This window comes from Felis catus, chromosome A2 (genome assembly GCF_018350175.1).
Source record: "Felis catus isolate Fca126 chromosome A2, F.catus_Fca126_mat1.0, whole genome shotgun sequence".
Lineage (NCBI taxonomy): Eukaryota > Metazoa > Chordata > Mammalia > Carnivora > Felidae > Felis > Felis catus.
This window is the reverse complement of record NC_058369.1, coordinates 113,686,330-113,712,012: the sequence shown is the minus strand read 5'-3', so window position 1 is coordinate 113,712,012 and position 25,683 is coordinate 113,686,330. Positions and strand designations below refer to the sequence as shown.

The 25,683-nt window shown below is 39.9% G+C and overlaps 1 long non-coding RNA gene and 1 other non-coding gene across 2 annotated transcripts in view; one reads left to right on the top strand and one right to left on the bottom strand.

Moving 5' to 3' along the window:
* Positions 1-3,334: 3,334 nt before the first annotated feature.
* The window catches only part of LOC123381263, a 45,166-nt gene continuing 22,817 nt past the window's right edge, over positions 3,335-25,683 (bottom strand). Inside the window, exons 2-3 of the long non-coding RNA XR_006588092.1 lie at positions 16,521-16,591; positions 3,335-3,426 (exon numbers count right to left, since the gene is read on the bottom strand). This is a non-coding gene — a long non-coding RNA (uncharacterized LOC123381263). The remainder of the gene's footprint in view (positions 3,427-16,520; positions 16,592-25,683) is intronic.
* LOC111559603 lies at positions 25,379-25,480 on the top strand. Its single transcript, XR_002740732.1, has one exon. It is a non-coding gene; the product is annotated as a U6 spliceosomal RNA (small nuclear RNA).

Sequence of the window (25,683 nt, the reverse complement as noted above, 5' to 3'; positions counted from 1 at the left end):
TACAGTCATATGTGTTTGAATACGTGTTGTGTATGCATTTTGCTCATGGGTACTTTTTTTTTTTGAGGTAGAATTAACATACAGTAAAGTGCACAAATCTTACATGCTCAGCTCAACGAATTTTTGCACATGCATACTACCTTGCGATCACTACCCGGACCAATATTTTCATTACCCTAGAAGGTTCCTTCCTGCTCCTATCCAGTCCATGCTCCCCAGAGCTAAGTACTCTTCTGACTTCTGTCACCACAGATGACTTTAGAATGTTCTTGAACTTATATGAAACCATGGATATATACTCTTTTGTGCTTGGGATCTTTTACACTTAATACAATTTTTTGCTTTGTCACCATCCTCCATTATTAAGGATTGAGAGGGTTGGGAAAAATAGGATAAGTAACCCTGAAAGCATCCAACAGCTTCCTTTCCCCTTCTCCTTCTCCTTCTCCTCCTCCTCCTCCTCCTCCTCCTCCTCCTCCTCCTCCTCCTTCTTCTTTTTTTTTTTTCCAGTTCTGTTCTGTTCTATGTCATTAAAGCTCAGAGGGTAGGAGTGTGGGCTCAGTCTTGTCTCCAGCTTAGATTTTAGCTCCTTCACTAACTTATGTGAACTTGGGGAACTTAAAACCTCTGTGTCTTAGTTTTCTAATTAGAAAAATGAGATTGTGGTAGTTGTGAGGACTAAAATAACCTATATCAAGTGTTCACTATTGTTTCCTTCCATTCAATGATAATATTAAGATCAGTCTAAGATATTCTTTTTTTTAAATGTTTATTTTTGAGAGAGAGAGAGAGAGCGAGAGAGAGAGAGAGCGAGAGAGAGAGAGTGAGTGTGAGCAGGGGAGAGGTAGAGAGAGGGAAGACACAGAATCTGAAGCAGTGAGTCAGCACAGAGCCCAACACAGGGCTCAAACTCACAAACTGCGAGATTATGACCTGAGCCAAAGTTGGATGCTTAACTGACTGAGCCACCCAGGCACCCTAAGCCAAGAATATCCTAAGTAAAAAAAAAGAAGGGCTCTTTGTTGGGCTGCTCAGGAGGACAACATGCAGAAGGATCAAGACTCCCGGGTTCTAAAAACAGTGGTTCTATTTAGAAAAAAAAAAAATCAGCCCCAAACTGCCTTATCACATCCCAATAGGGCAAATAAAGTTGCTGATATGAGTTCTTTCCTTGGTACATCTGTGTCATTACTGGTAATTTTTGAATAAAGGAAACGCTATTGGTAAAAATATATTTATGTGGATTTCACAATTACCAACGCATATTTGAGACAACCGCTGGTAAGAATGGATAGATTTTAGAACTAGAAGGAAACTTAAAAAACGATTCAGTTTATTCTCATTTAAAGATGAGGAAACTGAGGGAAGTCGGGGGATTTACTTAAGGTCAATGAAAAAGTCAAGAATTCTGCCTCATAGCCCTGGGCAATGGTTCTCGAAACCCCCAAAGCATCAGCTACCTGTCACCTAATGCTGCTGTGACATGTGAGAGATGCACATTTTTCAGGCCACACCCAAGTCCTGCTAAATCAGAAACTCTGGGGATAGCTCCACCTCCACCCCCTGCAATCTATGCTCTAGCTTGCCCTCCAGGTGGCTTTTACCTACTGACACTGGAACCTCACACTAGTGCCTTGTATTGTCTGCGGACTAGCACAATCTACCTCATCTGGAAGCTGGTTAGAAATGCAGACTCTCAGACCCTAGATCTACTGAATTCTACACTTTAAGATGCCCAGATGATATGTATCCCAATTAAATCTAGGTAGCATTGATCTACATTAGCAGCCAAGGCCTACCAGGATCTTTGCTGTTTAATACCATCAGAGCCCAACGACCCCAAGCCCCTTCCAGAGGATAAGCCAAAACAACTATATTAATACCAAAAATTAGTGAGTTCCTCCTATGTGCCAGATCCTGTACTAAGCTAACCTTTGTGGAGACATTTATACTTCTAAATCCTGTAATACAGAAATAATTATCTCCTTACTAAAAGGAAAATAGTCTTTAAAAATTTTTTGTAAAGTATTTATTTATTTTCAAGCGACAGAGAGTGAGTGGGGGAGGAGCAGAGAGGGAGGGAGACAGAATCTGAAGCAGGCTCCAGGCTCTGAGCTGTCAGCCCAGAGTCCCACATGGGGCTTGAGCCCATGAGATCATGTCCTGAACTGAGGTCAGACGCTTAACTGACTGAGCCATCCAGGTGCCCTAAAGAAAAATAGACTTAAGAGTTCTTTGTCACCCAAGGTCGTACCATTAGTAGATGGAGGAAGTGAGGTAAAATCTTGGCTCTTCTGGACCTTTTCCATGACTCTCTTCTCCCAAGACTAAGCACTATGGTAACTACCTAAACTGGGATCTATTTATATGCTTTTTTTTTTTTTTTTTAGAGAGAGAGAGAGAGAGAGAGCCTGTGAGCGCATGTGTGCGTGAGCAGAGTAAGGGACTGAGGGAGGGAAGGAAGGAGGGAGGGAAGGAAGGAGAGAGGGAAGGAGGGAGAGAGAGACAGAGAAAGAGGGAGAGAGAGAGAGAGAGAGAGAGAGAGAGAGACTCCTAAGCAGGCCCCATGCTCAGAGCAGAGCCTGATGCAGGGCTGGATCCCACGACCCTAGGATCATGACCTGAGCCAAAATCAAGAGTTGGGATGCTCAACCCACTGAGCCACCCAGGCACCCCCATTTATCTGCTCTTAAACCAGTTTTAATTTACAGAAATTATAAAAAGTCTATAGGCGCCCATGGATATGATATCTTGAGTATTACCATTGATAATTTTTTAAAGTTTTTATTTACGTAATCGCTACACCGAATGTGAAGCTTGAACTCACAACCCCGAGATCAAAAGTCACACACTCCTCCAACTGACCCACTCAGGTGTCCCACCAGCGATAATTTTTTTAAGTTTATTTGTTTATTTTGAGAGGGTGTGAGCAGGGGAGGAGCAGAGACAAGGAGACAGAGAATCCCAGTCTCCATGACACCAGCACACAGTCCTACAAGCGGGCTGGATCCCACAAACCTGGGGATCATGACCCAAGCAGAAACCGAATGTTGGACACCACCCAGGTGCCCCACCCTTTATAATTTTTAGGAGGTTAATGCCAGCACTAGGGCAATAGGCCAGGCCAATGCTTGCTTAAAATATAGTGAAGAACTATTCACTGCACCCTCCACTGCAATCTGTCATATACCAATATTTTCATAACACACAATAAAATGAATAGAAAAAAGTTTAAAAGACCCAAAAAATGCAAGGCAACTGTCTAAAAGATTCAATAGGTGTAACATTATACTGTTAAGTTGCTATAAAAATTTCTGAATGCTTATTCTCAATAGCTGTACTTACATTGTCGTAGACCAGTAATAAACAGTTTGCAGACTGGTATTGCTCTGGAAGTACACTTCGAGGAGGAAGAAAGCAGACAATCTATAAGATAAAATCAAGCTATAGCTCAGGCCAGTTTTAAATAGCACAAAATAGGTTAAGTGGATTCTATGGCTCCATTATTTCCATTCCTAGAAAGGTGTGGAAAGCCATTAATACTTTCTCCCAAGCCAGCTTTAGTAGTATTTCCTTTTTTGGAGCATTCATTCATTCATCCAACCAACACCTAGTGATAACTAATTATGTGCCCGATTCTTGGATTAAAACAACTAATTAAGACATAGTCCCTCCTTTTTGACACTCACATAGTGGTAGTGATAGTAATTTCCTGTCTGTACATTGAGTTTTTATCTCTCTATCCATACATCTATATCCTTCCTCTTAAAAACAACAACAAAAAGAATTTGAAGTGACTTACTTCATCATATAATGAGATAAAGAAAAAAAAACAATAAAAGTTTTATATTGTATAGCATTTTATTAGTATCTCATTCCAATCTTGCCTCCTCATACTTGAGATCATGACCTGAGCCGAAACCAAGAGTCTGATGCTTAACCACCTGAGCCACCCAGGCACCCTGACTGTGTCCATTTGAAAGATGAGAAAGGAGGGACTGCCTTTTGTGCTCAAAACCATACAAGGGAAAACAGGAAATAAAATTTAGGTTCATTGCCTCTAAACCCGGTGCTCTGTTGACTGTGCCCTAGCCAGGGGTGATTTTCTTCTCCAGTCCTTCATCCATTGTAATCTTTGGCTTTCTTTTGAATACCTGTCCATTCCCAAGCATCATGACCTCATGGCCCTCCTCAAAGCATTTGCCTTAAATGCTTTCTGTATGTTTCTATTGCCTTCAGTTTATGATTAAAAAAAAAAAACAAACAAACAAAACTTTTACCTGTGCTTCTATCTACATTTCTATAGAGCTAAGGGTCCTTCCTTTCTTTCAAATTCCTATTTAACTGGTCTGCATCCTAGTCACTCCTGAGTTTACTCTATGCTGGATGATAGCTGTATTTACTGGTATCCAAAGACGAGTTGTTTTCTTTCTATCTGGGGGAAGACCTAGTTAAGATGGTGAGATAGGGTAAGTCCTCATTACTTCTCTCTTGGTGCTGTGTTTTTATCCCCAAATCAGTGGCCTATGCATGAATACTTTTGTCTTCCTTCCTTTAGTAAAACAGTCTCTCAGAGCATTTATTCATGTAAAGGTGTAATGGCGGCTAGGAACACAGAGCATCAACCCCCAAGAGGCATGTATGCATTTTGTTTTCTTCACTATTTTATTGCCATAGCTCAACATTCTGCCTCTCAGGTGGTAAGTGCTCAGTAAGTATTTATTGAATGAATGTTAAATGAATTTGTAATTTGGTAGAATGAAACCTTTTTTTTCCCCCCTAAAGGACTGACAGAAACCAAAATGTGAGCTTCCATCATTGGCCTGGCACCGTGTTCAGGGCTCCCATGCTTTTTATTTAATTCATGCCTACCTCATTTATCTCCTTGCCTCTGGTCTGCCAATCTACCTCTGCACATCTGTCTGAACGATGGCTCTATAATTCATATCTGATTATGCCACTTCTTTGCCTTAAATGCTTTCTGTATGTTTCTATTGCCTTCAGTTTATAATCAAAAAAACTTCATCAGGGGATATTCAAGGCAGTGGCAGGAGAAGAAAAAAGTGACCAAATACAAGGTTATTTTAGAGGATGCAATTGATAGGAATTGGGATCCAGTTGGATGAGGGATGATTGGATGTTAAAGATCAAGCTGGCGAGGAAGGTACTAGAACAAGCCACATTGAGAAAAGCCCACTTATATCTGTGGCTTTGTTTTCCCACCCCCATCTGCCTTCTCTCAAAATCCACAAAGTCCAGAGAGACTCCTTTAGATTCATCTTTCTGCATAATAAGGAAGTCAGAGATGATAAAACACAATTGTAAGACCTTAGTTTTAAATGTATATATTTTGAAGGTTGCTACCTTTCCCATGTTAGTTTAAAATATCTGCGTTTCCCATTGTGAGAGCACAACTGTTAAAACTACATGCACTGAATACTTATTTTCTTTGTAGGAAGAGGAATGGATGGGGAGACGAAGTTATTTAGATGACATCTCACTTATTGGTGAATGTTGGTTGTGAACGAAACCTTGGAACAAAACGGGTGGTGGAAGGCTATCAAGAATAGAGGAAAAGTCTTGGAGGAATGTCTGGGGCCAAGTAAAAGGCATCAAGAAGCAGAAACTGTGGAGAGTAATGGCATAAGATCCGGCACCCAAGCCAGCTAGGTCCTCTCTACCATTTATTTATTAGCTGGGTGACCTTGAGTAAGTTGCTTAACCTCTTTGTTACAGTGATAAAATGAGAATTATAACAACACCTACTCATAGATATGTAAATTAAATAAGATTTTTCTCAACACAATGGTTAGCCTCCCCAAATGCCCAATAAGTATTAACTATTATTATGACAATTACATGGCTTAACAGTAGAAAAGCCACGGCTATCTCTATGAGGCCATATGAACATATGAGCAGGGTTACTTACACTTCCAAAATGTTCTGCCATCTAGAAGCGCCTATCTTCCAAGGTTCCCACATGGGATTGGTGTTCAATCTGATTTTTGCCTTAAAATGATATAGCAAAGAGAAAATAGAAATAGCTAATATCCTTTCCAAAGAGCAGAAAAAGCCTTTTCACCCCTGTTAGAATAATCAATCAAAAGAAGAACAGATTTCAGGGACAGTGAGAAACCAGCATTAATTTATGAACTGTGCTTTTGAAAGCTCTGTCACAGAATGGGGCGTGTGTTTCTGCTTGTGTCCTCCTGTCCCACATAGGAAGCCACCAGGACATGGAGACGAGTTTGGGGGAAGCTGAGAACGCTTATCTGAGGCACTGATTCTGCTCGGTGCTTTCTGAAGCTCTGAGGCAAGGGCTTCAGTCTGCAGAACGGTGGGTTCCAGATGAGCTTGCATCAGAATCCCTGGAGTGCTTGTAAATTACACATTTCTGGGCCTCAACCCAGATTCATCGGTCTGGGGCGTGACCATTTTGCATTTTTAACAAGTTTCCAAAAGTGATGCCAATGATGTTGGCCTGGGACCACCTTTTAAGAACTAATCTACAGAACTGAGAGGTCATTCCCTAGCTAAAAAGAGTTCCAAAGTATAGGCTCTTCTTGATGAGCTGTTAGGATTATTTTTAAAATGTCCTTTTCTTCTTAGAACACCCTCTGTTTATGGGCCCCGACATTTCAACCCACATCATCAACATGTTCCTTTGCCCATTGTCCTCCTTGGCAGTTTAGTTCCCTCAATTTCTCTTGCATCCCCACTCTCCTTACAGAAATTCTGCCAACAGATTTTTTTGGTTAGTGCTTTGGATGCTTTGTATTGCACTATTCCTGCTCTATCTTATTGGAAGGTTCAGTTGCTTTGTAACTGAAATCTTCCTTCTTCTCTAAGATTTCCCCCAAAGTCCTTGCCGGTTGTCTTATATGCAGAACAGAAATATACCTAACAGAACTAACTTTGATAGTACACTTCATCAGAATATATTTACCACGTAGCACACATATATTTTAAATCAAAAGCAAGACAAACTACCAACACTTGCAACTGGTAATTTAGGTTATGTGTAATGAACTGACTTCTTTAGCAACAGTAATAAAGATTTTGCTAGTGACTTTGGTCCTATCAAAGGGCCGAAAACCTACAGAAACTTTTGTGGCCTTTTTGTAGCTTTTAATTAATTTTACCTTTTGGTTTTAATATAAACCTTAATTTAGACTCTGTTATGGCCAATTTAATATTTAAATATCAGTTTGCAACACTATCTCAACTGGATCCCCCACTGTGTCCAATTTAGTATTTTAATTTTTAGAATGGCCAAATACAGTTTTTAAAATGTTGCTCAAGTAGAAATATGTGGCCAAAGGGCGCCTGGGTGGCGCAGTCGGTTAAGCGTCCGACTTCAGCCAGGTCAGGATCTCGTGGTCCGTGAGTTCGAGCCCCGCGTCAGGCTCTGGGCTGATGGCTCAGGGCCTGGAGCCTGTTTCCGATTCTGTGTCTCCCTCTCTCTCTGCCCCTCCCCGTTCATGCTCTGTCTCTCTCTGTCCCAAAAATAAATAAATGTTGAAAAAAAAAATTAAAAAAAAAAAAAAAGAAATATGTGGCCAAGAATAAGGATCCTAGTGAAGTTTTAGCTTTAACTTAATTTTGCTCTTTCTTTTGAGTCGAGACAACGAAATGGGTACTTCCATTTTACTTATTACAACTGACTGCTTTCTTTATAGCTGTGAAAAAATAAACAGCTTGCCACACTCATCAAAGAAGTCATGGTGCCTGTTTGTGTGTGCAGGTTTGCGGTTTGTGCGTGTGTGTTTGTGTGTGTCTTTTTAAAACGTCGCGCCTGGGGCACCTGGGTGGCTCAGTCGGTTGAGCGGCCGACTTCGGCTCAGGTCATGATCTCGCGGTCCGTGAGTTCGAGCCCCGCATTGGGCTCTGTGCTGACAGCTCAGAGCCTGGAGCCTGTTTCAGATTCTGTGTGTCTCTCTCTCTGACCCTCCCCCGTTCATGCTCTGTCTCTCTCTGTCTCAAAAATAAATAAACGTTAAAAAAAAAATTTAAAAGAAAATAAAAAAATAAAATAAACTAAAATGCCGCACCTGTTCTATGTGGTACTTAACCACAATGACAGTGACTGGCCATAATAAAAGCTTCCATTAATTCTTGCTTTGCGTCAGAAAAGTGAGCATTTAAGTCAGCTCTACAGATTCAGGGAATAGGTCTCTTTCCTAAGACACCGAAGAAGGGAATAAATAAAAACTCAACTCCAAAGGAGAATTCATATAAAGGACGACCCAGTAAACCAGTTAAAAGAAAAACATAAATGTCCTATCTCTTGTGAGTTGAATTTCCAAAAACACTCAGTCTTACCCTGCCACTATTCTTTAAGCCATTACACTTGGGAAACAAGAAGATGTGAAGTGCATGCCACTTTATTAAATGGGGAAAAGGGCGGTGGGGGGGACTCTAGGCAAAGATAAGGCAGGGTAGAGAGGATTTGGCTAGAAAAAAAGGAAGGGGAGAAAGGCTTCAAATTCCCCTTTACTCTTTTTGGCTTATACTTCAGATCTCTCATGAATGGATTCTCCACATATAAAATTTGAAAAAGTCTTCTTTTGATGGGTGTTAAACCATTTCAAATTATCTCAGGCATCAAACTGAGCTCAAATGTTCTAAATAAGATAATATCCATGTTTACAAAAGCTTTTCAAACGGCCGTCTTGAAAAAGAGATGCCCCCATGTTTTATAATCTCCAGGAACATATTTTAACCTGTAGGTCTGGCCAAGATCAATTTTGGTGATAAGCTCTGTGATGAGAAATATGAAGGTTCCAGCACATTTCTTTGGGTGGTAAAATAAATTAGTGTAACATCTATAGAAAGTTGTTTATAGGGGCGCCTGGGTGGCTCAGTCGGTTGGGCGTCTGACTTCGGCTCAGGTCACGATCTCGCGGTTTGTGAATTCGAGCTCTGTGTTGGGCTCTGTGCTGACAGCTCAGAGCCTGGAGTTGCTTTGGGTTCTGTGTCTCCCTCTCTCTCTGCCCCTCCCCTGCTCATGCTCTGTTTCTCTGTATGTCAAAAATAAATAAACGTTTAAAAAAATTTTTTTAAAAGAAAGTGGTTTACAGTATCTATTACAGTATCTATTAAGATAACCTGTGACCTAGCCATTCCTCTTTATGCATTTAAGCTACATATACAACTTCACATGGGTGCAAAGATATATGTTGCAATGATATTCATTGACATGTCGTTTCTTTACTGGTATCCTACTGATTATAAATTTTGTTTTATCCATCTGATGGAATACTATGCAACTATAAAAACAACCTCTAGGTATTGATATGGGGTGATATCAAAGAGATTAAGTAAAAAAAACCCTCACATTTATATTGCTTTACATGTAATACCTCTGAAATGACATCGAAGAAGCTGATATACGTGGTCAGATCAGGGCAGGCGTTACTTAAGGCAGGGAGCCTGAGGTAGGAGGGGACTGAAACCACATTCACTTTGAGATCTTTTGAATTTAATACTCTAAGCATCTATTTCCTGTTCAGAACGAATTATAAATGTTAAAAGCACATGGAGCCTCAAGTCACTGATAAACCTGAAACTGGGTTAATCCCACTCATTTCAATGACTGCAGTAACCCAAGAACTAAAAGTCTAAATCACTTACTTCTAAACGTATTTATTATATAGAGAATGCAAAAGTCTTATTCGAGACTATGCAATGTCAGGGCCAGAAAAGCATTTCTTTTTAACAACACATTTCTCAAATACACATTTGTAGAACTAAAACAGACCCAGTCTTTGCTTTCCTGACATGTTTAGTAAGTTTGAAGCCTGTCTGTGTAAGGTAAAATAAAAGAAGCTTTGTAGCCATCATTAAATGTCTTCACTCTAAGATTTATGGCCATAATTGTGACAGAGCAAATGATTTTTTTTCCTGGCAACAAAAATAGTCTTAAAAAGAAACTAGGTATTGTTTTTTCTTTTTCAAGCAAAGTATAGATACCCCCAAAATTACATGGTGTCACAGAGCAAGCCATACTTAGAAAAAATGATGCATGGCCTCTTCAATCTTATTAAGAAAATTACATAATTAATCCTTTCTATCTTTGAAGGATGTTTCTGTCTGATGAACTTTGTAATAGAACAACATTTAGCTGGAAATTGTGTATTAAAACAAACTCAGTTTGGAGTTAAGGTAGATTCTGAAATGAAATAGGAATGTCATATCAATAGATGTAGTATATCCTATAACTATGGCTGAACTTCTCAAGATTTTTTATGTAGTTATTGGTGGAGGGAACAGTAAGAAATGCAAAGGCTGTCTACTCTACCAAATGATTGACAAGTGGGTTATTGATGAACTAAGGGCAGGGACCTGCCATTTTCTGCACCATTATCTGCACAGACTAGTATCATGGGGTTCATGCTATGCACTCACTCACTCACTCACTCACTCACAAATTCATCTCCCTTATTTGGTTAATCAGTCACCAGCCACTGGTGTCATTGCTAGGTGCTGGGAGATCTAAAAGTAAGTAAGGTATAGTTTCTGTCTCCCAAGCACCTATAGATTAGTGAGAAGGAAGCTCGGGGGAAATGAACACAGAAAGAGAGAAATGCAATGCCATGTAATAAGTGTGATAAGAGAGAAAAACCCTTAGGAGCCCGGAGGAAAGTCATCTAATTACATGGATTCGTGTGTCCAGAGGAGGTGAAGAGGAGAGGATCCAAAAAGATGATCAGGAGGGTGTGGTATCGGAAGAGAGTTTCAATAATATGTGGAGGTTGCCACAACAATTGTTGCCACAACAATGTGTGTGTGTGTGTGTGTGTGTGTGTGTGTGTGTGTGTGTGTATAAGGGGGAAGCACAAACAAAACTGCAGAGGGAGAATGCAGCTCTCCAAGGATACGGGGGTAAGAAGTATCAAGTGGAGGATAGCTTCACACAGTTTGGAACATGGCGAAAGGCGGGAGGGAAAAAGTAGGTATGAGACAGAAGCAGGGTCCACACAGGAGATTTCCAGCAAACAAAATGTTTGAATAAGGCTGGATTATGAGGAAAATGTGGCAGGAATCCCACACTTGGTCCTTCTTGAAATCTATTTACCTCAGAAGTGGAAACTATACCTCTAGATGCTAACTAACTAGTGCTAATTTAGGTTAGGAGGGGACAGCTAACATAATAAGCTGAGACTATGATAACAGCTTGTTTCGCTGAGTAACTGGAGCTTAAAGAATATTTTCTCAGTGGAAACTATGGCTTGTGTGGAATTGGCTACCACCATACAGTCTGCATCTGACAAACATGATTCACAGACATGTTACTGGTCTTCAGGAAGCAGGTGTCCCAAGTCTGAGGGTGCTATCACTAGATAATGCTTTTCATTTGGAAATACTCCAAAATATCTGGGTTTTTAAAATTCAAAACATATTGAGTAAACTATACGAAGAAAAAGTCACTATTAATACTAAAAGTAACTGTGAACGGGTAGGATGAAGTAACATGAAGTGATTGTTTTGAACATACATTTGTGCTTTCAGTGTATATTCTGCTTTATTGTGGTAAAATATATTTTGGTAAAATTCACTGCGGCCTCTGTCCAAAGCGAGGTAGCTAGGGCTTCCTTACAGCACAGTGGCTGTGTTCCAAGAGAGCACAAATTCAAGACGTCCAAGGCCCAGGGTAGACTTTCTGTTGCTTTTTATTGCTCAAAGCAAGTTACAAAGTAAGCCCACGACCAGGGCTGGTGAAGTCAACTCCACCTGTTGGTGGGGCAATGGTGACAAAGAATTGGAGGCCATCTTTAATCTACCACAGTATAGTGATGAATCCCTGAATTCTACTGCTGAAACCAACACGGTGCCATATATTAACTAACATTTAAATTAAGAAAAAAAAAATCTACAACAGTATTTATTTATGTACCTAAAACTAAAACAAAACAAACAAAAAACGCTATTTCTATATTAGGTTGTAAGACCACATGCTGTTCTTGAGTTCTTTGATAAAATTCTCCTTCTGGGGGCCTGAGGGAAGAGGGAAATGGGGAGGTGGTAACTTGCTGGCATGTATTGTCAAAATTGGCATGTTTATTTTTATTTTGTATTTTAAGCTTCCTGATGATACTGTTCTTTTTGTTTTCTTCTGCTATGTATACAATTATTCCCCTACTGGTATCTTTTGCAGTTACTGACAATGGAGACATTTTGAATTAACTCTGTAATGATATATTAAATTTATCCTGAAGCCTGTATTTCCTTAATTCTCAAGGTCATAAAAAAGAAATTTTGATTCTCCTTCCTCACATAACATATGGCCAAGAATTTAGTGGTCGCTTAATTTTCTACGGCCTGTCTGAATTCCAATTCCAAATTTTTATTCCATTTGAGGTTGTAAACCTAAATCACCTTTATACATCATTTTAAATCACTTGAATCTCCTTTTTCAACATTAGTTCTAGGTTTCTCATTGAATTCTGTGATTATAATAGTCACATTTTCTAAATATTACATTGGTTTCAGTGAATCATGCCAATCTTTTGACACTTGATGCTATGTTCTTGGATTGTTTTTTATTTTCGTTTGGTCAGCTAGATCCACCTTCAAGTATTCTTCTTGGGAAGGACACATAGTGATATTTCCTTTAACTCTTGCCTGATTGAGAGTTTTCGTACAGACATACCACCAAACCTTACATAAAATTCTTGCTTTTCAACCTTTTAATACCTAAAATTCTATAGATATTGGTTGTTTTCCTTTCAATAATGTTGAAAAAGAGCAATTTGAGTATCCTTAGTGTTGTTTCTTTCCAAAAACTAATTATACAACTTTCTTGAATTTAAGTTTTAAAAATTATTAGTGTTCATTTAGATATAGGTCTTTTTTTTTTTTTTATCAATTTTGCCTAGATTCCAATAAGTTACTCTGAGTTGTGATTTTATTTCAGCTCAGGAAAATTTCTTCCATTACATCTTTGACTAGTGCTTTACACATATTACTCTGGTTTGTGCATTTGTGAAATTATTATTTATGTCTGACCTCAAATCTCTGTCTTTCATATTTTTTCCTCTTTGCATTTTTAACTCTGCTTTTGGGAGAGTGAGTGTGTCCTCTACAGTATGAATGTGGATTTGCAAATTTTTTGTGCTGTCTATAATTAGCACCAAAGCAAATTTATACTTTTCATACTCATTTGAAGGGATACATGCACCCTGATGTTTATAGCAACATTATCAACAATAGCTAAATTCTGGAAAGAGCCCAAATGTCCATTGAATGATGAATGGATAAAGAAGAGGTGGCATATAAATAAATAAATAAACACACACACACACACACACACACACACACACACACACCATACATATATACATATAATGGAATATTACTCAGCCACCAAAAAGAATGAAATCTTGCCATTTGCAACAACACGGATGGAGCTAGAGAGTATTATGCTGAGTGAAATAAATTAGAGAAAGACAAATACCATATGATTTCACTTATATATGAAATTTAAGAAACAAAACAAATGAACAAAGGGGAAAAAAGGGAGAGAGAAAGAGTGGCAACCCAAGAAACAGATTCTTAACTATAGAAAACAAACTGAAGGTTACCAGAGGGGAGGTGGGTGGGGGGATGGGTGAAATAGGTTATGGGGATTAAGGAGTGCACTTGCTGTGATGAGCACCAGGTGATGTATAAAGGTGTTGAACCACTAAATTCTATACCTGAAACTAATATTACACTGTATGTTAACTAACTAGAATTTAAATTAAAACTAAAAAAAAAATTATACTTTTCCATCACATTTTTTTTCTTGCACAGTTTTCTTATTGTAGCTATATTTGTAGCTTTGACTTTGCAACAGCTTGATATTTCCTATCGTTGCCTATTTTTTCCTATCGTTGCCTGCAATTTTTACTTTTTGAATTCTTTTGAGAGACCAAGCAGAAATCTCCTCTCATTTTTATCAGCTTATTGTAGGGTATGTCAATCTCTTCTTCTGAGTCTTTGGGGCAACATCCTCTTTCTGTTAAGTGGCAATATTTATTCACCTTCTTTTCCACAGAAATGATTTGCCTGATTATTAAAATGCAGCAAGAGAAAATCAAGTAGAGGCAGGAAAAAAGAAAAACAAGCAGAAAGACTTTAAACAGATCTAAGAATAAAGCCATATAAAATGCCTACCCTGAAGGCCCACACTCTTCCTGGTATTAGTAGACACCTATTTGGATGATCCTTGTAAGCAACAAATGGCAATACAACAGTCACTTTATCCATAAAACAAAAATGAACAAATGTTAGAAGAAGCTCGTTTCTTCTAGACACTAAGGATGAGGAAGAAATTGTCCTGAAGGTCACACCTCCATGGGACTGTGCACCATGATGACCAATGTCCTCAACAATATCTGGAAGGGAGGGACATGACCAGGATCATGTGCCTTCTGACATGGGCTAACCACTTGAAAGGCATTCAAATATGGAGACTGTGCTCTTTGGCAATTATGTGGAGTGTGATTACACTGAGAATTACAATCACATTGAGAACTACACTTTTTGACTGTCTAACCAGAAGTACGGTTGATACTCCCTTACGAAATTACTGGAGTCTAGCAAAAAGCACATGACCAGGAAAAAAACGTCACTAAAAACTATTATGTCTTCATGAGCAGAATGAGGCCTCTTCTTAAAAACTAATTTACATCTACTGTAATGCAGGGACAAATGGGACTGGAAACCTCAAAGTTCTACTTCTAGACCTTAGCGACAACAATTTTAGCATGAAAATCTATCAAGGCAGGTGTATTCAAATACTCTACTATAGCCATAATGCCAGTTTGGTAGAGTATTCGGAATGCACTACTTTGAGTGATACTACTTCCTGTTGTGTTCTTTTTAATTTTTTTTAACATTTATTTATTTGAGAGAGAGAGAGAGAGAGGCAGAAGGAGAGGGAGAGAGAGAATCCTAAGCAGCCTCTGTGCTGTCAGCTCAGAGTCTGACGCATGGCTCAAACTCAGGAACCATGAGATCATGACCTGAACCTAAATCAAGTTGGCCACTTAACTGACTGAGTCACCCAGGTGCCCCTCCTGATGTGTTCTTTAAAAAAACCTGTTGTCTAAATAAATATATAGCAACTACACAATTTGATGACTAAATATAAATAAAAACTTGGAGAGTATTATAAAAATACTTTAGTATTTTTAGTTGTCTACTTTAATTGGTCTTAAACTAATTGAGAGCCATTTGGAGAAGTGATCAGATGAGAGAGCCAGGTGTCCATTAGGGAATACACCTTGATTACGACAATTACATCATATTTTTTATATGTTGAAAACTCTCATTTTTTTTTTTCTGGAGGACATTCTTCTCAAACATATTAGACAGCAGCTGAAATAGCCTCTCCTAAGTCTGTGAAGACCTTTGAGGGTTTCTTTTTCCTCTTTAACTTAGGGTTCTCCTATATACAACACCAGAAATATCCCAAAAACCCATTGGTTAGATCATTAGCCTCTAAGTATCTATACACTTTCTGGTTTTGTGTTCTTGGGTATATTTTCTTCAGCTAGATTCCAAGATCATTTGTAAAAAAGAGTTTTTTTCCAAACTGCCTGGAAATGTCTATTTGTCAATAGGCAGCACTGTCTCTCCTAGAGATCTGAGGCCAGAATAATCCTGCCTGGAAGAAGTCAGTGGGAAAATCATCCTGTGTACTTTACCCACAGCCAAAAGATAGTTAGATAGAGACAGATAGAGAAATTGGTGGGGGGTGGGGGGGGAAAGGGAGGAAGGGAGGAGAGGGCGAATAGCGGAGAAAGGATAAAGTAAGTTTCATTGTATGTGAAGGTAAAAATAAATCTTAAAGGATACTGTATAGCTCAAGGGAGAGTGGCAGTGGGGGTTAGGTTGATGGAATGAGTATAAGGCTCCCTACTGGAAGCTTCCCTGGGTCTCTAGAGAGCTAACAGCAAAGGGGTGGTTTTCCTAAGAGGGAAGACTAAGCTATTTCCCTCCACAGGGCTCTCAGTTTGCACCTTCAGGAAATCCTTGACTATATCCTGTCACAATGATTCCACTACAGCTAACCTCATAATAAATAAGAAAACTATTTGTTTTCCCCATCAGAATGGTGTGTGTGTGTGTGTGTGTGTGTGTGTGTGTGTCTTAAAGAATAAAATAAAACCAGTAGATTTTTTATGCCTTTTGAAGTGTCAATGCAAAATATGGTAAAAGGCATCCAAATGCAATCCAATTATCCCTTTCCCTCTCCAATGGAGAGATTGTTCTGGTGTGACCTGACCCTTGCAACACATCTGAATGAAATGGTGGCACTTTAAGGAGTCTCTTCTGGGCCAGGAACATATAAGCCTGTGAGCGCTCAGAGGGCCTGATGAGGAATACAGCCCCAAGACTGCTCCTACATCCAGAGATGCTGCTGCTTACGGGTGTATTTCAACTCTGTGAATGTCGTTCCTATTATGTGACAAGATGACAAATACTATCCAATGAACCACAACACATAAAAGGGAAAAATAACATTTTCTCACCTTGGGAGGGCTTGAGGGGTCCATCTAGCTGCAGATACCAGCTTATATTATTCTTCCAAGAAGGTTTCAACCTGGAGTTGGGTTCAAAGAGCAGAATTTTAACTAAGAAGGAGGTTGAAATAAAGTAAGCTTTTCTCAAGAAGCCAGCCTGGGTAACACAGGATGGGCTTTGATGAAATATTCGAAATCTGACTTTCTGAAGGGGACTTCTGGTCTCCCTTCCTTAAGTCTGTATTTCCATAGGTGAATAGGTGAAAAGGTTTTCTACAGTCCAAGCAGAAGCTCTCAAAATCAGAGAAAGTCAAAGACGGCTCTAATAAACAGGCCTCTGTACATCTGCTTCTCAGTCCCAATCCTGCCTGGGTATCACTTACAAGCAGATATTTTTTTTTATTGTTCCTCCAGGCTGCTACTAGATAAAAACTTATCATCTATATGATCAATAGTCATTTTGTAAGTCAGCTCCACTTACGGATGCAGGCTCGCACAGCAAACCGGCTGTCAGTCAATTGAGCCGTCCCCTTAAACATGCAGGCTTGACCGAGTGATTTAGTTTTTCACAGCCTGATCAAACAAATATCATCCAGAATGTCTATTTTCTCCCACTCTGGGTTGTTTGTTTAAGTTCAACAAGTGTCAGGGAAATTTAATGGACCATGTGGTAGCAAAATCAGCTAAGTGAGTGATTCTTTCTTTGATGTCCCTGTTCTTACAAGGAGCTACTAGGGAACTTGTAGACTTCAGAATAAATTTGAGGGGACAGGGTTTGGTCAAATTGTCTTGTGGTAAAAACTTAGTACTACTTAGCAGCTGTGATTTAAAAAGGTACTACTTCAGCTCCTAAGCAAGCTCCAGCCCTGAGGGTAATTTACAACAGAACAATATTCATATTTGTGGAATGATTAGATCTTGGCAGCTTAGAGGGACAAGGGGTTGACACTGAGCTCTGGAGGTCTCACTGTGTGATTCCTTGTGTACAAAGAAGTTCAGGTAAGAGTAAGAAAAAAAGGTTCATATTTCAGAGCATTGGGTTTGCCTATACAATTACAGAAAATGCACCCGTTTTCAGACCTTCTCTCTATATAGGTTTTACATTGTTGGCTCTGTATTACCTCTCTGTGATAGGTTATTAAAATGTACAAAATAGTTTGCAATTCCAAGGCTAAAAATAAAAGGCACAGAGAAGTACTGATTTAGCACACAGGCTCTAGACCACACCATCAAGTTCATATCTTGCATCTGACCTTGGATGAGATACCCAACCTCTCTGAACCTCAGTGTTTGCAGCTGTAAAAAAGGGGATAATAGCAGCAATACCACAGAGGAGTCATGTGAGGGTTACATGAACTGACGCATGCACAGCTTTCACATCAAGATCATTTTAACCAACGATAATTGTTTTGAGATGTGACAAAAGTAACCTTTAGGAATGTAGTGTTTGCTGAAGAGGTGCTTTATCCATGTGAAGTAAGTAAAAACAACCTCATTACCCGATTCCACATTTCTCCCTTGCTTGCCTTTCCTTCCGTTGATGTTCCATCATTCATCACTGCATAAATCTCAACCCAACCCAGTCAGGACAAGTCTACTAGAGGAGAACAGAGCAATAGTGAGGTCCCGTGAAGATTGGTAGAGTGAACAAATGAATCAAAAGAAACTCGTTATCTGGCTCAGTGTAGACTGCCCAGTGGGGGAAATGGTATAAGCCATCTGTTGAAATACATTTTTATATATTGTGAGATACCAATGATTATTTTGTTGACCACAATCAGTATGGAGCATTAGGGGGTGAAGACAGGCATGTGTTCGCATAGGCCTTACTCCCCCACATGCACACACATGTACTTGTGCACACACATGCACAGAATCTCCCTCTGACATTAGCCCCCTTCCATTTGCAATAAAGTCTGCCCTCAATTCTACACAACATTGCTGGCAAAAGGCCATGGTTGCTGGATAAGTGTTTGAGGCACTGACGGCAGCCCCTGGACTCAAACATTGATTCGCTGGAGTTCTGCCCTCTTCTATAAAGTAAAGATCATGTCCTCTGCATCAGTGATAGAAAAATCTTCAAAGAAGGGGTTTGTTAAAAATGAGCATTTTCGTAAAAAATACTTGCTATTCCTCTGTCACTACTCGAGATAGGAAGATGTGGAGTCAATTTAGTGAGCTTCAATTGCAGCTGACTTTGGAAGGAATAATATACTCATGTCTCTTTGGATGCATATCGAATAGGGAGCTCTCTCGAGGGCTGTGATTTTGCAGATTGCAACCTGATCAGACTTCTAAACACAGAGTATCCCCTTAAAACAGCAAGAGGCAAATCCCTAGATTTTTGGAAGGCCAGTGATTTAAGAGCTTCTCACTACACTCCTAAAACATTCATGGACGTTTCTCCATTTTTATAATTTTCCTGTCAAGCTCGACACCAGGAAGAGGTAAGAAAAAGGCCAAGTGTTGGGAGCCCCCTTCCATTTGTTAGATAGGATGCTGCCCATTTCGTGAATCGTTAATTAAGGCCAAGTAGATCCTTAAAACGATTAAAAATAGAAAGAAGTTTAAAAAAAAAAGAGGGGCACCTGGGCAGCTCAGTTGGTTGAGGGTCTCTTGATTTCGGTTCAAGTCATGCTCCCAGGGTCACGGGATCAAGCCCCATGTCAGGCTCTGTGTTGAGCATGGAGCCTGCTTGAGATTCTATCTCTCCCTCTGCCCTTCTCCCGTTTGTGTGTTCTCGAAAGAAAGAAAGAAAGAAAGAAAGAAAGAAAGAAAGAAAGAAAGAAAGAAAGAAAAAACAAACAAACAAACAAACAAAAGCAAAGAAAAAGAGGTGAACTCTAAAAAAAGAAAGAGAAGAAAAGGTGCCAAGCATTATAGGTAAGCAAGGCATTTGGAGAGATTCCAAAGGCAAAGAGGGGCCCCTGTCTCTCACATCCCACACATCACACTGAGGCCTGAAGTGCCACCATGATGCCTTCATTCTAAAGTCAATACCTCTGAAGTCGTGAGTTTGGTAAAGAGGAATGAAGTGGCTGAGGTGGAGAGTAGCTGGGGAAGGGGCAGTGCAGACACAGGTTTTCCTCCACACAGTTTTGTGCACTACTGGCTTGGAGGGTGGCTGCGTGAGGGGCCTTCAGAGAATCAGACCATAATGACCCCCTGAGTGTGCCTCATTAAAATAAGCCCAAAATTGAAAGGGAACAATATCGCTGAGAGCAGCTAGGCGGCTCTACTCTATGGGAGATCGTTGGAGAAATATCCTTCAGGTGATTCAGGTCCTGAGTGTATGATGGTGCTTCCTTCTCAGAGAAAGTACGGATAGCAGGTAGAGCGTGAATAGCTCAAGCAGGGTTCCCCTAGGCCTCTTTTAGGAAATGACTTGTCAGTTTGCAAGAAAAGAGAATGTAACACCATTAAGCAGCCTGGTAAAAGCCCCTCTTCTTCCTGAAATCATGGTTTTCTTTTTATATTTCTATAAAAGAATAGGCAGACACTTGCCCATCTGTGTTCCAACTGAGACACAAGAATATTGTATTTGGCTGTCAGCATGACCTTTACTCTTGCCTTGAGCAAAACAAATGGAGAGGTGAGAAAAATTTCCTCTCCTTTGGAGTAATTATCTGGAGGTGACAGCAGGGGTTTGGCTAGAGGTCTTGAGCAAAACCTTTGGGACTTGAGGAGCCTGGGTGGCTCGGTTGGTTTAACGGCTGACTCTCCCATTTTAGTGCAGGTCATGATCTCAGGTCAGGATCTCACGGTTTGTGAATTCAAGACCCGTGTCAAGCTCTGTGCTAACATGAGGAGACTGCTTAGGGTTCTCTCTCCCTCTCTCTCTGTCCCTTCCTTACCTGTGTGCACTCTCTCTCTCATAAATAAACATTAAAAAAAAAAAACAACTCTGGGACTCAGCAACATGATCAAGTGTCCTGTGTGAGCCTTGATGTGCTGATGTTGGGGCAGTTGAAGAATCCCAATTCCAGGCAGAGGACAGGAAAGATTTCAGGAATACTTGGCTTTGCAAGTGATAAGGAATGGAGAGAGAATGAAACCCTGCAATTGGTCTCATTTTCTTGGCCTCATTCCGTCTGTCGGAAAGCAATCAAAACTTCATGCAGTTTTACTGAGTGACAGGACTGAGTCTAGAAATCCCATATGCTAGGCGAGTCTGGAAAGGCACCATCTTGGGAGACTTGGTCACAATACTGGAGAATAGTTGGTAGGTGAAAAAACACATATAGCCTAGGGATGGGGGAATCTACCTTTTTATCATGAATATACCCCAAATGCAGCTGTACCGAACAATACAGTGTAAGACATCATGCACAATAAAGAAGAAACGGTAGACATTCCTTGCTGGGAACTGGATACATGAGAGAACAGCTAGAGGTGTACCTCAAAAGGAAAGACAGTGCCCACCACGGTCAAGCACTGGTTTATGGATGACAACAAAACTTCATTGCTTTCAAAGTTCTCCTTCCATCTGTGTGTCAGTGAGTTCACTGTTTCGTGTCTCTCAGACTCGGAAGGAGAGGTTCTTGAGAACTGAGGCCATCAAAGAACTTTTAAAGTTTGCATTTCCAATTCATTCATTCATATAATGGTTAAGTATTTTTTTAAGTTTATTTATTTACTTTGAAAGAGAGAAAGCATGAGTGGAAGAGGGACAGGAAGGGAGAGAGAGAATCCCAAGCAGGCTCCATGCTATCAGTGGGGCTTGAAGCCATGAACCACAAGATTATGACCTGAGCCTGAATCGGATGCTCGACCAACTGACACACCCGGGTACCCCTGTTATTTATTTAGAGCCTAAACATGTGCCAGGCACTGCCCAAGATCTGGGAACAAGCAGAACAACAAAACAAAACACAGCTTCATCTCTGCCTTCAGAGAACTTACATTCTGGAGGATGTGATAGGCACTAATAAAATAATCATACAATGAAATAGAAAATTCCATCCTTGGTTAGGGCTAGGAAGGAGAGGAATATTATGTTACGGACGGTTGACAGAGTCTGGAGGGGGAAGGGAGGAAGAAACAAAAACCTAGATGAAATCTGAAGGGTGGGTTGGATTATTTAGGTAAAGAGGTCGGGAAGAAGAGAATTCCAGGCAGAGGGAACAGTATATGGGAATGGTTTGTGGCAGGAAAGGTCATAGCACATTCGAGGGTGGGTTGTGGAGAGTAAGGGAGCATGGAGAGGCCTGGAATGCAGAGAGTAAGGGGAGCACAGCTGGCAAGGTAGGTCTGGATCATATAGGGCCTTGCAAGCTATTTTAATTTTATTGTTTTCCCTTAAATTAGTCAGAAGCCTAGAAATACTACCGGCTTTTTAAAACTGGTAATGCCGTGAAAAAGGGCATTCTTAAATTTTTTAATGCTGAAGACTCAATAAAATGCTGAGTGTTTCCAGAAAATAGGGTTATTCTCAAGGCTGTCACATGTGGCCCCTTGAGTAGTATGCCACATAGTCACACTTTACTCTGTTGTGAATGAACAGGCTTCCAAGAGTTGTGGGGATGGGGTGGCCTTGGTGAGATGTTCTCTGATCAGCAGAGGGTTGTTTTCTCTAAAGGGAGAATCAAAGGACACACTTGAAATTGAAAGTGGTGTGAAATGAATCTAAATTGGTTAAATGTCAAATATGTCCATGATTTATGTCTCCTTTACATCTCATTGCTGAAAAAGCTAACACTCCTCTATTACTTGTGTGTGTGTGTGTGTGTGTGTGTGTGTGTGTGCGCGCACACGCATGTACTTGCATGCACATATGTATGTAGGAAAAAAATCTCAGGGCAAGGAGACTAGAGGTCTGTTGCCTTATTTCTCTGGGCACAAGGTCAGAGAAACATGTGACCTAAGAAAAATGCAAATGTCATGCCATGAACTAAGCAAACTCCTTATTAACTTTTTAGATTATATAAGCAATTCATACTCATTGTAGAAAAAGTAGGTTTGTACACCCAAAAAGTAGAAAACTGAAACCTCCAAATTCTATTAACATTTTGGCATATATATGACCAGATTCTTTTTCCTGTGAGTTTAACATTTCTAATACACCCATATTACTCCAGGAAGGACCTGTTCATTTTTAATAGAAAAAGCAATTCCCATTCACAATAGAAATTAATCTGGAAGCAACTGAAGAAGGAAAAGTTACAGCCTCCATTGTGAGTTGAGTGTGCTCCTGTGAAATCCCAAATTCCACAACAAACAATTCTGACTTCCAACTTTCCACATAACTATTTCTCTTCAAGTTATTAGTAACTTCAGGTAATGGTGGGGAAAATTAAAAGTATATTATGAGGAAAGGTAGCTCAATATCTTCAGGTATCTAATAATCAAAAAGAATTCTCCAGATACTCTAGTGAGGGTTTTTCACTTATGCTTTCTGGAAGCATGGGGAGTTGTGGCTCATGCTGACTTCTTTTGCCAGAAATGAGTCTGAACTGGGGTTATCTTACAAATAGACTTCACGTATCCATTTCCTAGGGCTTCCAAACATATTAAAAAAAAATGAGTGGCTTAAAACAAAAGAAATATATTCTCTTATTGTTCAGGAGCCAGCAGTCCAAAATCACAGTGTTGCCAGGATTAGTTCCTTCTGGAAGCGGTGAGGGGAAAATCTGTTCCATGTCTTTTCCCTGGCTTCCGCTGGGGGCAGGCAGTCATTGACATTCCTTGGCTTGTAGCTGCATCACTTAAGTCTCTGTCTCCATCATTACTTGGCCTTCTTTCCTGTGTACCTTCTTTGTGTCTCCATATCCAAATATGCCTCTATTTTCTCTTGTGAAAACACCAGTCACTGGGGTCACAGCTTACCCCAATCCAGGAGGACTTCATCTTAAAAGGATTATATCTGTAAAAACCCTCTCTATAAATAAGGTCACATTCACCGATACCTGGGATTAGGGATAAGGATTTGAACATATCTTTTTTGGAAGAAGGGATGCAATTCAACCCACCACACTGATTAAATAACCCAGTATAAAGTAGTATGTTTCACTCATTACTAGTAGCATATGGGAAAATTAAAGAAAATTGTGAAGCAGTTTTATTTTCACCAGTGATACTAGGACTCTACCTGAAATTCTCTACCATATCAAAAATATTGAATACTCAGAACAAAACAAAATAAATCCTTTCCTGTTGCATACTGTGGAGAGGCTCTAGGCCAATATCAGATAGAATCTGGAAAATAGAAAGGGCAGAGGACAGATTCATGGGTCTTAAGAATATTACCTTCATGTATGAACTTAAGTATGAATCAATGTATTAAGGATAAAAAAATGCAGATAAGAATACCCTGTAGTGAATAAACTTTCATTCTTAGCATTGAGAAATACTGTTGTCCACATAAAAATAAAACAAAACAAATGAGTTACTCTACAATTGTAATAGAATTGGGATGGATTCTATTTGAAAAATAGGGTATGAAAAGGCTCATATTTTTGGTTGGAATGTTTTATTATTTTTGTGTGTAGGTACATATTAAATGTTTTATTATTTTTGAGAGAGAGAGAGAGAGAAAACACAGCATGAGCAGGGGAGGGGCAGAGAGAGAGGGAGACAGAATCTGAAGCAGGCTCTGAGCTCTCAGCACAGAGCCCAACATGGGGCTTGAACTCAGAAACTGAGCTCATGATCTGTGCTGAAGTCAGGCACTTAGCCAACTGAACCACTCAGTCACCCTTATTTATTTATTTTTGAAATTTACTTATTTATTTTGAGAAAGAGAGAGCATGCAAGGGGGAGGGGCAGAGAGAGAGGGAGAGAGAGAGAGAATCCCAAGCAGGATCTGCACTGTCAGCACAGAGCCTGATGTGGGGCTCGATCATGACCTGAGCCCCAAATCAAGAGTTGGACGCTTAACTGTTCCAACCAGGCACTCCTGGGTGCGATGTTTTGATATAAAGTCTGGTTTTTCTGAGACTTTGAAATGTAATGTAATTGCTGGGAACAAAAATCTAAGAAATTAGAGTAAGATTTATCTTAATCCATACTGAATTGCCTATGTATAACTAATTTTTCTGTGAATTTTATACAAAATGTTTTTAGAAATTAAAAGCTTTCTGTAAAACAGTTCTGCAAATTGAACCACATTTGCCCCCAGATTTATGCTGTTTGAGATGGAATACTGTATGGCGACGGCTGTGATAGAAGGGGAGGGAGGACCTCTGTTCTCCCAGGGGATCTCCTTAGTGGCTTTGTTTTTCTGATCTCGATCCTGTGATCTATCACATACTCCCCACTCTTTTCTACCCAGTCAAGACCCCACATCCACTGCAGTGGACTTTGTTCTGTTGAACCATTTCTGCAAAAACATAATCAGCTCTTTGAACCTACCCTCCTAATTTTGAAAAGTGCTGCTGAGGGGAAATAAGTCACACAACCATAGAGATGGACGGCTCAACAAGTTCATGGTTTCCTCTCTCATCTGGGATTTCTGGGTTGACCTGGGATGTCTCTGAATGACCCTGGCCAGGATGCTTACTCATTCTACTCCTGCCTATAATAGTAGTGGAATCCCTTTTCTATAACACAGTTCCAACTGCACAAAGATTCCTCCCAAGGTTCACAGGACCTCTTCTCTAATTCAGGTGATATTAAATAGGATGGAATGTTGTTAGAGCCTCCATTCAGTGATTTTAATAATTATGAAATACTCCATTTGGGGGGGAGTACTAGTAACAAGAGCAGAGGAAAATAGCTGGCAAATTCTGTCATCAATATAATACAGTAAATTGAAAACTTCCTTTCATCTGATGTCACAAACTGCATGTTAAAATGGACCTCAGTGGAAAACATTCAAGGGCCAAGTCGTAGTTTAAAAGTATCTGTTTACTGATGTTTAAAGGTGGCCTGTGCTGGCTTTGGCAGCATATTTACTAAAATTGGAAAGATACCGATTAGCGTGGCCCCTGCACAAGTGTGACATGCAAATTTGTAAAGCATTCTATATTTTTTAAAAAAATGTTTATTTATTGGGAGAAAGCGGGGGGGCATGGGAGAGGGAGGAAGTGGGGGGGGGGGAAGAATCCCAAGCAGGCTCCACACTGACCGTGCAGAGCTCATGAACCTGAGCTGAAATCAATACGTGGAGGTTTAACCAACTGAGCCACCCAGGTGCCTCATCCACATTTTTAAACTGGAATTTAAATAAAAACTT